We start from the raw sequence: 16,088 nt of genomic DNA on the forward strand, positions 1-16,088 counted from the left end.
AGCCTGGTCCTGAATCTGTAAAGTCTGTAAGTAAAACTACAGTTGACTTTGAACAACACAGGCTTGAACTGTGGGTCCACTTAACAGACAGATTGTCTTCTGTCTTTGCTGCCCCCGAGACAGCAAGTCCAACCCCTCCTCTTCCTCCTCCTCTTCAGCCTGCTCTGTGAAGATGACAAAGATTAGGACCTCTATGATGATCCACTTCACTTCCACTTGTTCTATAGGAAATAAATTTTCCCTTCCTTATGATTTTCTTAATATTTTCTTTTCTCTAGCTTTCTTTATTGTAAGAATACAGTATACAACACATCGAACATACAAAATGTGTTCATTGACTGTTTGTTATCAGAAAGGCTTCCAGTCAACAGTAGCCTATTAGTAGTTACGTTTCAGGGGAGTCAAAAGTTATATCCGCATTTCTGACTGCAAGTTGGTGGGGCGCGGGGTGTGGTGTCAACACCCCTAACTCCCTCATTGCTCAAGGGTCACCTGTGTGCAGTGTGGAACCTTAATGAAGCCTACTTCAGCCTGGATGCGTGCCTCATCCCAAGCTCCTACTTCTTCCTCCTTCCCACATGGGCCCTCGTCCCACACCATCGTTCAAATCTCATGTCTCAATGGAAAGTCCAGATGAATGCAGCTTCCCAGAGATTCATGGGTTACCCCAAAAAGAAGCTTTTATGTCTTGGGCCCTCAAAAAAATAAGAGTTAATTAAATTGCCCAGTGCTCCTCCAAAGGAGAAGGGCAGTCATCCTGGGGGCTATGCACTGTTTTCCCGCCAGCCCAAATCAGAGATCCTGGCATAGAGCAGACATGGCCTCTGCCTGGCCCGTGGTCTCTGGAGAGTCAGGTACACTCAGGGCTGTCCAGCCCCGCAGGCCCATCCCTCTCCTGAGCTGCTTATGGGGGCTGGAGGTGTTAGTCTAATGGGGCTCCCATTCCTGGAGGGGACCTAGAGGGTAGGTGGCCTGGAGGTGAAGTGGGGAGGAGGGAAGGGTACACAGCCAGAGTGCTGTTGTGGAGCCCAATGAGAGACGTGGATGCAGAGGGCATAGGGGAAAAAGAAGTCTGGAGAGCTGAAAAAGGACGGAGGGTAGCTCTGAGCTGCATTGCATGGAACCAAATTCTGTGTGGTGACTATAAAGCCCTTCCATCTTTAGCATCCTGTTCCCCTGCTACTCTGCCCCACCTTCCCTGCTCCACGCCCCAGGCTCCCCGTCCCCAGGCACTCCAGGGCACGCACTTGATGCTGGCCTCTGCTGAGGCTCCTTCTGCCTGCACGGCTCCTGCCTGTAGCTCTGCAAGAGCAAGGTCAGGCTTCCTACATGAGGCTCCAACTTCCGCACTCTTCAAAACTTGAAAAGAAATTGACGTGCACCTTAGAAAGCGGCAGTGTTTGTCTCTTAGGCTAATGTTTTATGGGAGTAAGCAGATTGCAGCTACAATTATTATGGACTATTATACTCTTGTTTAGGGAGAAAAAATCTGCTAGGGATTAAGCAGAATTGGGTTCAGATCTTTGCTTTTTTTTCTTTGTTTAAAAATTAGTTATTTTTTGTTTGTTTCAGATCTTTGCTTTTAGCTGTTGTTGCTTTTAACTCTATGGAGAGACCGAATGGAGTCAGCCCAGCAGGGCATGCTGGGCAAGAGAGGTCTCCCGAGTCCCAAATAAGAATTTCAAGTAATACAAAACGAGGCAGCGAACCCACATGTGGAAGTCTGATACCGCTGGCAGAAGCGAATTGAATAGATGTCTCCCTGTTGGTAAGGATGTGGTTTTATTGACTTGAAATAAGAAAGCCCGCAAGCAACAACCAGTCATCCGCAGGATACTGCCACAAGGAATAATTGAGCACTCACTCAGACACGGGAAACCACTGCTTCTTTCAGTGTTTCTCCCAGATTCCAACGGTCAGTGTTAAAGCGGTTCACCTTGTTCACCTCCCTGAGAAGACGCTGCAGCTCACTCACCCCAGTGGGCACTGGGAGCCTCTGCTCAGGTGGGAAACAGATGCCCCCTACATGCACATCTGGTGTTTATGAAGCAGATACTGGGGCTTCATAAACACAAGGGGCAGGGAAGTAGCCCCAGGGCATAATGTGGGGCCTCCTGACTGAAAGTAGCTTACAAACCCCTGCCTGTAACAGCCACTTCCCTGGCAGTCATTTTGCCACTTAGGAGCCCTCCTCACCACTCTTCCTTTAGTTCCTTCAGTCTGTACAGACCCTACCAGAGCAGCTCAGCGGGGAGCAGCTGCAACCATGGGATCTGCTCCAGGCAAGGCCCTATGCTATGCAGTCCCTGGGGGTGAGGATTCCAGAGGAGTCAAATCACTACCTGCGCCTCCAGGGGATGGCCCTGTGTGGTGGAGATGAGCATTCCCACAGGGAAAGTGCAAGTTGCAAGGCTGTTACGGAAACACCAGGGGTTCCATCTAGGTCTTGCTGCTCATCTCACAAAAAGCCAGTCACTGAGATGAGTATTGCCAGGGAATAAGGCTTTATCCAGGTGCTACAGACAGGGTGAACAGGAGATCAGTCTCAAATCCATCGTCATTGACTGACTAAAATTAGGGGTTTACATAGCAGGGAAGAAATGTAACTACATGTGGGAAAACGGATTAGGGAGGGGCAAGGAAGAGGAGTTGGCCAACAGGCAGTAGGTGGTCACCTAGGCAATCATGATGGGTGAGGGGTCTGGCCTCTCACTTTCCACATGTGGGGATCTGGTAAATTTCAGTTTCTTGATACTCTCTGGGAGGATTGCTGGTTGGTTTCCTCAGAAAGGAATTCAGATGACACAAATGTAAATTTCTCCTTGGGTTTCAAGACTGAGAGGGTCAATTTCTAGGTTTATTCAAGAGAAACCATAAACATCAGTTCTGTGGGACAATTGGGCCCATTTCAAGGCTCTGAGGATAAGGGTTAATGAGGGGACAGAGTCACCTGGAGAAGTTCACTGGGACCTACAAGAAACTGGAGAGGCGTCCTGGCAAAGCTCTATGCCGTCTATTCTCTTCTCTCCTTGCAGGAAGATTCCAGTGTAATAGACCCCAGAGGTGAAAAGGCTTTTGTTCAGTAAGTAGAAAACTGAAGGGGGGTGGGAGCCACATGGATTTGAACCAGAGACCGCTTGGCCTGCAGTGCAAGGCACTACCTTCAGTTACACCCCTCACTTGTTGTAACTGTTTCTGATAAGCACCTGTGTGGCCCCATCAGCACCCCGATTTCTTCTTGGTTAGTCCATGGGAACAGCCCCACTGCAAACAACCCATTCCTGCTCTCCTCTTTCCTCTAAACCCCAACCTCCTCCCACCTGGCGGTCCACAGGCCTACAGCTTCTTCTCTCAATGGGAAAGACATCAGCTTGGAAAACCACTTGGAAAGCCAACATTATCCTAGAAAAGCTTTTTAAATGACCCAGCAGGACAAGTCCCCGGATGGCCTTGACCAACCCAGTGCTTCCCTCTTTTCTTGGTTGTAGTTCTCAGAATAACTAGGGAATGTGCTGGGTGTGTTGTCCTGAGATGAGGAGGGACTGTCCTAAACCTGGACTCTGTTCCCATCACACCTAGGACAGGATGTCCTGCTATGCTTTAGCCCAATGATCCAAATTGCCCTTGGGGTATAAAACTGAGAGCAGAGGGTGTTCAGGGTCCCTCAGCTGCAGTGTGAAGTGGGACACACAAGTGGACTCCATCTGCCCTGGGCAGCTTCCTGAGCCTTGGGGAACCAGCTCACCCTAAATCCCAGGCTTCTGTTGTCCCTTGCCTGCCTGTAAGGAATAAAGTTGCTTTGCTTAACTTGCTATATAAGTGTTCTGTGTCACTGGACTCGAGCAAGTGGTACAAACTGCAGATTAATAACTGGTATGTGGCGAATCTGCTTCATAAGTGGTTGCTGAATTTTGCGGCCCAGGAGATCATCTGGTGTTTCTGTGATGTGGGAGGATGAAATGAAAGAAAAATGAAACTTCTCACACCTAACAAATCAGAATCTGTATACTTGACCACACGCCCAGGTCATTCTGGTGCTCAGACATGTTTGGCAACTTTGAATTTAGTCTATACTTGCATGTTACATGCCTGAAAGAAAAAACAAAGACTAATTAAAGGCCTGCCTGAGTTCACACATCCCTTAATAACAGGATCATAGCTAGAACCACATTCCTGGTTTTGGGACTTTCCATTGCCCCAGCCCAAAAGATGACTAGATTCCTTTCCATCTCTTTTCCCTCTACTTCCTTCCCAGGAACCTCCCCTCAACCTGCCGTAGGACCTGAGGCAACCTGAAGGTACCAATTGGTATGTGGTACTGAAAAGAGACGCAGGAACTAAAAAGAGACTGAAAAGAAACGCAGGTACTAAAAGGAGACTCTTTCCAGGGGGCACCTGGATTTGAATCAGGGACCTCTTGATCTGCAGTCAAATGCTCTACCCCTGAGCTATACCCCCTCAGCTTCTAGGAGTCTCTACTAAATACCTTTTCATGTGTGTTGCAACACACATCTATGCACTGAAATTTACATGGACTCTTAGAAAGTTTTAGAGATATGGACATTTTGCCTCACAGAAAATTAAACCTTTTGGCCTTCTTCTTTCTTATTAATCCCTCCCTACTTGGGCCCCTAGAAGCCTCCTTGGCTCACTTCCATCTCGTCTTAGGACCACTTTGAAGACACCTGCTTGAAGAATCATTGCCAAGAGCAGGGCCACTCCTTTCTTCCTTCATCTCCTCCTTAAAGTCCACTAACTTGAATGTGTCCCCACATCCTTTCTTTTCAATTTCACCCCTACCCCAGTGGATGGATCTGGGGGCTCTTCTGCCCATCTCCTCTCTTTTTATTCTCATCTCAGCTGTTCTTGGTTTTTTGCAGGGTCTTGACTGAACCCAGGAAAGCCCATACCAATAATTTGAATTATTTGAATCCCATGATGGAGCTCAGGAAGCTTCCCCAGCTGTCCCAAAGGGCCTCAGGCCAGAAGCACAACTGAAGCAGCAAGGACCAAAATGTCTCCTCTGCTGGGCAAAACCCTGCCCGGAGGCACAGCACCACAGGTCCCGCAAAGTGAACCTGGCCCTTGGCCAACATCCTACATTAAGGCCACTTCTGACATTAAAAGGCCACACAGATCTCAAAAATGTGGAGAAAGGACACCCACCCAAAGGGTCAGATGAGATGATGGCAGTGCCTGTGATAACTGTCACGGAGACCAAAGCTCAGAATCCACAGAGGCTCACAAAGGCAAATGCAGTCTCTTTGTGTCTTTCTACAGTGCCAAACAACATTAAGCATAAAAGTTGGGATGCAATAAGTATTTATTGGAGGGAAGTAAAGACAGCAAAACCAGCAAGGATAACTAAGAATAGAGTTAATATAAATTACTTGAGGTAGCACCAGTCAAATGAACTCTGTTGCTATTTTGGTGTTCAGTTCTCCAAACCTGAGCATGCATATTCTTCTGAGCTCAGATTCCATGTTTCTTGCTGGAGGAGATGAGCCAATTCACAGCCACGTGGAGCTCTGTCACTGGCTACTCTCTCTTACTGGTCTTCTGGCTCCCCCAGCAATGGTCCTCTCTTACTGAAAAGGGAAAAGGCAAGGAAGGAATTAAAGAAATCCTCATGTTAAAATTCTTCTTGTTAAACAATAAGACTCTTTAAAAAGTCCAAAAATCTACAACCAGCAACCATCATACTTAATGGTGCAACGTTAGAAGCATTCTCTTAAAAACTGGAAACGACAAAGATGCGTGGTAGCTTTGTTTCTATTTAAAACCACCAAAAGCTAGAGGTATTGCATTTAAGACCAAAAAAGTAGGGTTTTTTCAGTGGAATAGAAGAAACAAAACATACATTATTTCAGTGACACTGTGATTATATAGAAAACACGAAGTAATCTACAGATTATCTGAATTATTAATTTTAATAAATTCAAATAAGTTATACAATAAACTTATTTTAAATCAAATATATTTCCACACACCAGTAACAAAGTTAGAAATGAAATTTCTTGACAGAGTAACAAAAATACAGGATCCCGAGGAATAAATACAAGTTGTACAAGACCTCTGTTTAGACTATTTTAAAGCTTCATTGAAAGATATTTAAAAGGCACTTAAATAAGTAGAGAAGTATGCTTTGGTTTTGGATAGGACAAAACGATTTTGTAAAGATACTGCTCTCCAAATTTATAGATTTAATGCAATTGCAATCAAAATCCTAATAGTGATTTTTATAGTAATTGACACACTAATGTTAAAAATTATGTGGGAAGGCAGGGCGCGGTGGCTCAAGCCTGTAATCCCAGCACTTTGGGAGGCCGAGGCAGGCGGATCACGAGGTCAGAAGATTGAGACCATCCTGGCTAACACAGTGAAACCCTGTCTCTACTAAAAATACAAAAAAATTAGCCAGACATGGTGGTGGGCGCCTGTAGTCCCAGCTACTCAGGAGGCTGAAGCAGGAGAATGGTGTGAACCTGGGAGGCAGAGCTTGCAGTGAGCTGAGATCGTGCCACTGCACTCCAGCCTGGGCGACAGAGCGAGACTCTGTCTCAAAAAAATAAAAATAAAAAATTAGCCAGATGTGGTGGCATGCCCCTGTAGTCCCAGCTACTCAGGAGGCTGATGCAGGAGGATTGCTTGAGCCTGGGAGGTTGAGGATGTGGTGAGCTATGATCATGCCACTGCACTCCAGCTTGAGTGACAGAGCAAGACCTTGTCTCAAATAAATAAAATGCTTTTCTTGAAAGTAGCCTATTTAACAAAGAAATGGAATCAACATAGGTTCTCATTAATGGTGGATTGGATGAAGGAAATGTGGTACATACACAACATGAAATACTACACAGCCATAAAAAGAATAAAATCTAGTCCTTTGCAGCAACATGGATGCAGCTGGAGGCCATTATCCTAATCAAATTAATACAGAAACTTTTTGACTGAATGTATTTAGAATCTCTGTTAATAAGGGGCATCAACTTTTAGGATTGTTATGTTCTCTTGATCAATTGACCCCTTATCAATATGGAATTACTGTCTTCATCTATGGTAATATTTGTTCATCTAAAAACCAATTTTTGTAATGCTATCGTAGATAATCCAGCTTTTGATTACTGTTAACACACTATATATTTTAGTTTATGTTTTTATATTAAAAGTGTATTTCTTTGGGGCAGCATGTAGATGTTTCATTTTTTAAAATCAAATCTGACAATCTGTCATTTATATGAGTGTTTAGACCATTTACATTTCATGAGATTTATGACATGGTTAAATTTAAATATATTATCTTTGTACTTTCTATATGTTTCATGTGTTTTTAAATTCCCCTTTTCCTCATTTCTACCTTCTTTTATATTTATTATTTTTAAATGATTTCATGTTACCCCCTTTGTTATCTTATTAGCTACAACTTTTTGTTGTGTTATTTTAGTGTTGTTTTATGGTCTATACTATATACCTTTAAGTTATCTCAGACTATCTTCCAGTGATACGATACCATTGCATGTTTGGGAACTTCACAATGTTCTACTTCAATTTCTCCCCTCCCAAACTTTGTGCTATTGTTATTGTGTATTATACTTTGATATGTGCTACAAATATCACAGTACATTGTTGTTATTTTTGCTTAAACAGTTGGTTATCTTTCAACAGATCTAAAGTTTAAGAAAAAGTACATAGATGTACCCACATAGTTACCATTTCTGATGCTCTTTATTTCTTTTTATAGATTCATATTTTCACCTGGTATCTTTTTTTTTTTTTTTTTTTGAGATGGAGTCTTGCTCTGTCACCCAGGCTAGAGTGCAGTGGCGCAATCTCAGCTCACTGCAACCTCCACCTCCCGGGTTCAAGAGATTCTCCTGGCTCAGCCTCCCGAGTAGCTGGGACTACAGGCACACACCACCATGTCCAGCTAATTTTTGTATTTTTAGTAGAGACAGGGTTTCACCATGTTGGCAAGGATGGTCTTGATCTCGTGACCTCATGATCTACCCATCTCGGCCTCCCAAAATGCTGAGATTACAGGCGTGAGCCACCATGCCCGGCCTGGTATCATTTTTATTCTGCCTAAAGAACTTCTTTAATGTTTGCCTCACTGTGAGTCTCCTGGTGGTGAATTCTTTCAACTTTATTATGTCTAACATGCTTTTATTTCACATTTGTTTTGAAGAGGTGTTTCCACTCAGTATAGAATGAGGTTGAGAGTTCTTTTTTTTTTTTTTTCAGTATTTTGAAGATATTGCTCTACTGTTTTCTTGCTTGCATTGTTTCCAATAAAATATTTGTCATTACTTTGATTCTTCTGTACATAGCATTTTTCCCCCCTCTGGCTGCTTTTAAGATTTGCTTTATTACTAGTTTTGAGTAATTTGACTATAATGTAATTTGGTTTTATTTTCTTCACGTCTCTTGTGCCCAGGTTTCATTAAGCTTCTCGAATATGTGGGTGTAGAGTTGGTCTAAAATTTGGAATTTGGGGGGCATTTTTTCAGATATTTTTCTGCCCTACACTCCAACTTTCAGAAATTCTTTTCTGCTCACTTAGCTGTATTTTTTCTTTCTTTCTTTTAAAATTCTCTTTTCTCTAGGTATTTCACTTTGAATAGTTCTGTTGCTATGGTTTCAAGCTGATGATTCTTCTACAATGTCTAATCTTTTGTTAATCAAGCAGTGTCTTTTTTACTCACCATTGTAGTTTTCATCTCTTTCATTCACTTTTAGTCTTTGTGACATAATAAAAAAAATACATATTTGGTTTCTGCCTCCATTTCCTGGCACACAGCTCCTAAAATCCTTGGGATCTCTGAAGTGATGAGTGTCTGATGAATATGGTAGTAAGAGGACTGATGGCTAGAGGGTCCTGGATAGCGTCAGGATGGGGGATAGTTGCCAGGAGAATCAACTGTGATCAAAGCGTTGGAAATTTTAGCCCCATTCCCTCTACCTCCAGGGAGAGGAGAGGGACTGAAAGGTGAATAGTTTACTATTGATCAGTGATTTCACAATGAAGCCTCTTTAAATATACCTGCATAAAACCCCAAAAGGATGGCCTTCAAAGAATTTTCAGATTGCTGAACATGTGAAGGTGCTGGAAAGGTGGCATGCCTGGAGAGGGCACAGAAACCTCATGCCAATTCCCATGTACTTTGCTCCATGTACCTCTTCATCTGGCTGTTTATCCACATCCTTTGTAATGTCCCTTAAAACAAAGTGGTAAGTTTAAGTAAGTACTTCCCTAAGTTTTGTGAGCCATTCTAGCAAAAGACCAAATATGAGAAGGAGGTCATAGGAACTCCCAATTTATAGCCAGCCTATCAGAAGTACTGGAAGTTTGCACTCAAAACTGGCAACTGAAGTGAGGTCAGACATATGTGACTAAGCCCTTAACCTGTGGCATCTCATTCTAACTCCATTTAGATAGAGTCAGAATTAGTTGAATTATAGAACACCTAGCTGGTGTTTGTAGAAAACTGGAAAATTACTTTATGGGAAAAACAGCCCCACATTTTTGTGACCAGAAGTGTTTTATGTGGAATGTTGAGAGTATAGTGGAAGAAAATAGTTTGGTTTTTCCCCCATTATATACTATTTTTTTAAAAGCTTCAATGAAACTGCTTGGTTTCTACAACAAACTACTAGAGAAAGAGTCGTTTATAAAGAAATTTATTTCTCACAGTTCTGGAGGCTGGGAAGTTCAAGATCAAGTCACCAGCAGATTCCATGTCTGGTGAGGGCCCATTCCCTGGTTCGCAGACAGCCATCTTCTTGCTGTAACCTTACATCACAGAAGGCACGATGGTCCTCTCTCAGGCCTCTTCTATAAGGGCATAAATTCTGTTCAATCACCTCCCAAAATTCCCACCTCCTAATACCATCCATCACCTTTGGGTTTAAAATTTCAACATATGAATTTGAGGGGGATACAAATATTCAGTCTATACCACTAAAGTTTTTGAACAGATAGAATGCACTTATAATGACTTTAAATGTTCTTCTCTCTAATTCTAACATCTGTGTCACTTCTGGGTCAGTTTCTATTGGTTGACTTTTCTCCTAATTATAGGTGGTGTTTTCCTGCTTCTTTCATACCTAGTAATTTTTGGCTGCAGACATTGTGAATTTTATCTTGTTGGCAGCTGGATATTTTAATACTTGCATAGATATTCTTGAGCTTCTTTCTGGAATTCAATCAAGCTGCTTGAAAATAGGGCAAGGCACTTCTGTATTCTCCACCCAGTGCCCCATGAATCATGAGGTTTTCCAGTCTGGCTGGTGAAAATAGGTACTATTTTAAGTGTGAACACCATGCATTGTTACCACTTATCCTTTCAGATGGTTCTTTCCTTGGCCCTGGAGAGTTTCCTCATGCGCATGTGCTGATCGGTGCCTAGCTGAGCATTTGAGCATGATCCTCTGCAGAGCTCCAGAGTTCTCTATCTCTGGGCATCTCTCTCCTCTCCAGTATTCTCTTTGGCAAACTCTGACTGCCTTTATCTCTCAAGGCTCAGAGCTCCATCTATTTAATTCTTGGAGTCCATAGGGCTGGGTTTCTCTTCTCTGTGCCGTACCCTAGACGCTTTCCCAAGGCAGTCAATTGCAGCATTCATAGGACTTATTTTCCATTGCTCAGGGATCATGGTCCCTTGCTGCTTGATGTCCAATGTCTTGAAACTGTTGTTTCCTATATTTTTCAGTTTTTTGGCTATTTTAGATAGGAGGATAAATCCAGTCAGAATGAGGATAAATTGTCATAATAAGCAAAAGCCCATTTTAAAAATATAGTAATATATTTGGGTCCTATTGCATATCTTCACTTGGAAGCCCCACTACCTTCTCAGAATCAACATGGGCAAAACTAAATGCCCTATCTCCCTGCAGCCATCATCTCCGCCTTCTCCACCTGGAGTCTTTGCCTCAGTCAATGGCACCATCACCCACACAGCTGTCTAAGTTAAAGCCTGAGAGTCGTTTAGATTTCCCTTTCCCTCATTATTCACATCTAGTTTATTAACTAATCTGATCAATTCTAACTCATATACATCTCCCTAATCTTTCTCCTTTTCTCCATGTCAATAATCACTGCCCTAAGACTGTTATCATCTCTCTGGTGGCAGTTTGTACCGTGTACCAGTTGGTATAGCTAAAACTACTTTCCCAGAATTATTTCCTGGTCGAAATTCAGGTTAGAGTTGGACAAAAGAATTTGAGTGATATTTGGGAGGTAGAAGAGAAGCCACAGCCATTACTCTCTGACTGCTCTTGTTGCTAGTTGTCGTGACATACAGATACCAGTGGATTCTGGCTCATCCTGCTCTCCCTTACTCTGTGTTCAGCTCTTCCCAATGGCCAGCCATGTCCATTAGCAGTAGCCCCAATGCCACCACCAGATACTTGTCAGAGGACCCACAGAAGTGGTAGCTAAATTTCTTTGGAGTTTTTCTCTAGACACTTTGTAACTCCACTCTAGCAGCTGAATGTGCTTGGATTCTCAGGACCCCCTGCAATCTCAACTTGTCCACCTTGCCATGCTTTAGGAAGGTTGGATAGTGACTGCTCTTTGATCCTCCATTTTCCCTAACTCATCCTATAATTGTGCATGGTCTTAGTCCTATAACAATTCCTCATTCAATAATACTTAAGTGATTCTGCTTCCCTAATTGAATACTGACTGACACATCTCATTGATATTTTTAAACTTTTTCACTGTGAAACATACAAAAAAAGCACAAATAAGTGGTCAGCTTTAAGAAGAAGAATAAATAAATATACCTGTGTAATCTCACATCCAGATCAAGAAATAGAACATTACTCATGGGTAGATGCAAATGAAATGCAAGGAATGTAATAGGGAATGACTCTTCTCTAAGTATACATTTTTATATAGCCTCGACTGTTGAATCATTTTAATATTTTACATCTCCAAAAAATAAAACAAGTATGAGGAGATAAACCTAAAAATAAATATAAATAAAACCAATAAATCTAATGATATATTACATTGATACCATGCCTACAAAGAAAAAAAAAACTCTCAGTGGTGTATATTCTAAGGAAAAAAGTGAGATATTGAAAAAAATAGATATTGAACTTTACTTAGTAAGTTGATTTAGTATAGCTTACAAAACGTGCATGTTGATATTTGGGGGTGCTAGTGTTCCATTTGTGGAAGATAGGAAATATAAACATGGGATGGAGGTGTTGCAGTCTTGTTATCTGAGCTCTTGTCTAATGACCAAGAAAATTAAGGACCATGGACACCAAGGGTGAAGCTGGGGCAGAGGTTTAATAAGCAAAATAGGAAAGCTCTTCGCAGTAGAAGGGGGACCTGAGAGGGTTGCCTTTTCTTCAGTTGAATACAGGGGCTTTCATTAAAAACAAAAACAAAAACAAAAACAAAAAAAACTTCGCCTATCTGTGTAGCTGTCTGTGTAACTGCCCTCACCTGTGCAGTTGCAGGCACGTCTCAGGCAAGCCTCCTTTCCATGCAAGTTTCCATGGCTCCCACTGTGTGCATGCTCATAGAAGAGGAGGAAACTTTTCCCTGGGAGCCCACCAATTATACAAAGAACAAAGGTGTTTCTATGTGGGGCCTTGCTCCCTTATCTGTGCAGCTGCAGCTTGATTTTTCAGGCTGTTTCTCTGTTTAAAAGAATTATACTGAGGACTGGCCTTAACTGTCTGCTTACAGTTTTTTTCCTTTTTCCGTTCTCATTTCCCTACTCAGGACTGGAGACCCCAGCTGCTGTTAGGGAGGTTGGATGATGATCTTTCTAGCTAATTCCAGCTAAATAGTGGCATCGTGTGGGGGACTATAACAGTCAGGGCTCCTCCTGAGGTTAATTTAAGGGTCCCCAGAAGAATGGTGTGGCCATGTGTGGTTCCATTTGCATTACCATTTGAAGTACAATGGCCTCTAAGTGAGAAGAAACAGTTTGGGTTATTAGAGGACATGTATCAAAACAAAACAAGGTCGGGGTAAGGACAGCTCAAAAATCCCAAGGCTGTCAACACTCCCCAATAACTGGCGGCTATAGTTATGCCTGTTAAGAATTGGGTGCATGGGACTTGACTTGGTTAGGTTCCTTGGTCTTATTCTCCCAAACAAACAAACCTCTGAGTTATGGGCACCCTATCTATTCCCATCACCCGGCAGGATTTGCAGGATAATTGCTCAGAATTAAAATATCAATCCAGATTATTTATATTACCTATCCCTTTTGTTTCTTCTGAGCTGCAGCCATAGATCACTGGTTGGTTTACAGGAATAAGCAAGCTGAATCTATAATGTAGACAAAAACTTAAAAACAACTGAGATTAGAATTAATTGACAAGTGTATATGTCTTGAAACATAATTTTTCTCTGTTCAGGCCTCATTTTTTTCCTAAAACAAATCATGATAAGACTTAATTGTTTGCAAAATAAACTTTAGTTTTATACTTGGCCTGATTATTTGTGTAAAGTGCAGCAAGGATACCAATCCTTCACAGATGCTTTTAAATTGGCCTTAATGGAACTCTGCTCCACAAAAAATCTAAGATGAGACCTTTTAAACCTGAGCCCACCCATGGGTTTGTACCCTTAAATATCTATGAGTTGGGTAAATTCCTCTCTTCTTGAGGTCCCAAGAATATGGGGCTCCTTGGTCTGTTAAGAAAGTGACATTCTTTACTCACCACAAGTTAGGAACCCTGTACTGGGACTATGTAGACAAGGTATGAGGTTAGTTTTTCCAAGGGGCTTTTATTGACTCTGCAAGTGAAGTTTGATTCCTTAAAGGGAAGCACACCATTCTGGTCAAAGCCTTGGTAAAATGACCAGTATCTCCAGCTGTGTCCTGTTGCAAAAGAAAATGGATTCTTATTGCATTGATGCGAATAAGTATATTGCCATAATTTAGGAATACTCACAAATAGTTTCCAAATTCTGGAGATGCCAGGCAGAGATAAACAAACATGCTTCAAATTTTGTTTACAAGAATATACCTTACTGAATCATTAAAGGCTGTAAATAGCTCAAGATAAGTTTTCTTGACTGAAAAACAAAACAAGGATCAGTAACATTTTAAGCAAAAAAGCTAAAAAGGTTACTTCAGTTTTCTGTTAGTTCAGTCCATTCTGTTAACTCTTGCTTTGCTTAATATTCATGAACATTTCAGCTCATCATGAGTCCTGCACATGTTTACTTTATTCCAATGTTAAAATCTCCACAGTTATCAGATACTTGCATTTGAGAGCACCTGTCAAAGTCCTATAGCTGATTATACTATCTTTTGAAGAGGATCAAAACAAGACAACAATTGTCTGTGAAATGATGAAATGTCCAGGTTATTTACAGTTAAGAACATGATTGACAAAGAAATTTGGTTATTTCTGTGGTTTTCAATATCTTAACATAAAATCCTTAATTATAATTGGTAGCATATATTCAGACATTATAATTTTTTTTTTAAGATGGAGTCTTGCTCTGTCACCCAGGCTGGAGTGCAGTGGCACGATCTTGGCTCACTGCAAGCTCTGCCTCCCGGGTTCATGCCATTGTCCTGTCTCAGCCTCCCAAGTAGCTGGGACTACAGGTGCCTGCCACCACACCCAGCTAATTTTTTGTATTTTTAGTAGAGATGGGGTTTCACCATGGTCTTGACCATGGTCCTGACCTTGTGATCCACCCACTGTGGCCTCCCAAAGTGCTGGGATTATAGGCATGAGCCACTGTGCCCGCCCCAGACATTATAATTTTTAAAATCCCATATAATGTCATAATATATATAGACATTATTTACTAAAATATAACCTGAAGAATACTAAACATCATTTTGACAATCCCGGCTGCACACGGTGGCTCACACCTGTAATCCCAGCACTTTGGGAGGTTGAGGCAGCCAGATCACCTGAGGTCAGGAGTTCAACACCAACTTGACCAACATGGAGAAACCCCATCTCTGCTAAAAATACAAAATTAGCTGGGAGTGGTGGTGCATGCCTGTAATTCCAGCTACTCGGGAGGCTGAGGCAGGAGAATCACTTGAACTTGGGAGGCAGAGGTTGCAGTGAGCCAAGATCGTGCCATTGCACTCCAGCCTGGGCAACAAGAGTGAAACTGTGTCTCAAAAAAAAAAAAAAAAAAAAAAAAAAAAAGACAATTCCACTTACCCAAACATGTCAAATAATCCTGTTTACCTCCCTGTTGGGTGCTCTAGGGGCCCTCTGTAGCATCCAAAAGCTAGGGGTTAGAAAAGACAACCTTGAAACTGAGGTTTGATTTTGAGAAGCCAGTTAAATATGTTAGAGGTTCAAAGCACTTGACATTACAAAATACAATTCCAGATCACTATAAGCTATTTATTTTAGTCAACATGATGACTCTAATCTAAAACAACCCTTTAACCCTGGACAGAAATTTACATTTCCATGTCTTCTTATAATCTTTTACTAAAATACATTTTACTGTTTTTATATACCTTGCATGTAAATCTATTTTCAGTAGTCTCAATTACATGGTATAGTGGTAACTCTTAGCAATTTTTAACTTTAATGTAAAACCTGGTAAGATGTTTTAATTATAAACTAGGCACAGATATAGTCTGACTCCTTCCAGCATGGTTAAGGGCATAGTAAATTCTATATGTACCCAGGGCTTATCAATTGTGAAGCAGCCAAGTCAAATGGTTCGCAAAGACCAAAGGAACAGTTTACAACCTTAAAATGTTTAGCAAACCTAGGCCGGGCATGGTAGCTCATGCCTGTAATCCCAGCACTTTGGGAGGCCGAGGCAGGCAGATCACGAGGTCAGGAGATCGAGACCATCCTAGCTAACATGGTGAAAACCCGTCTCTACTAAAAATACAAAAAATTAGGCAGGTGTGGTGGTGGGCACCTGTAGTCCCAGCTACTCAGGAGGCTGAGGCAGGAGAATGGCATGAACCTGGGAGGCAGAGCTTGTAGTGAGCCGAGATCACACCACTGCACTCCAGCCTTGGCGACAAGCGAGACTCTATCTCAAAAAAAAAAAAAAAAAAAAAATTAGCAAACCTAGTATCTGATCTGCATAATTTAGACCACATATTTACATCTGAAGA

At 41.9% G+C, this 16,088-nt stretch overlaps 1 pseudogene across 1 annotated transcript in view; it reads left to right on the top strand.

The window, feature by feature from the left end:
• Positions 1-3,807, top strand: part of LOC126950782 (uncharacterized) — a 47,693-nt pseudogene extending 43,886 nt beyond the window's left edge. The window contains exon 11 of the transcript XR_007724295.1: positions 1,573-3,807. The product of XR_007724295.1 is annotated as an uncharacterized LOC126950782 (transcript). The remainder of the gene's footprint in view (positions 1-1,572) is intronic.
• The last annotated feature ends 12,281 nt before the right edge of the window (positions 3,808-16,088 follow it).

Source organism: Macaca thibetana, chromosome 3 (genome assembly GCF_024542745.1).
Source record: "Macaca thibetana thibetana isolate TM-01 chromosome 3, ASM2454274v1, whole genome shotgun sequence".
Taxonomy (NCBI): Eukaryota; Metazoa; Chordata; class Mammalia; order Primates; family Cercopithecidae; genus Macaca; species Macaca thibetana.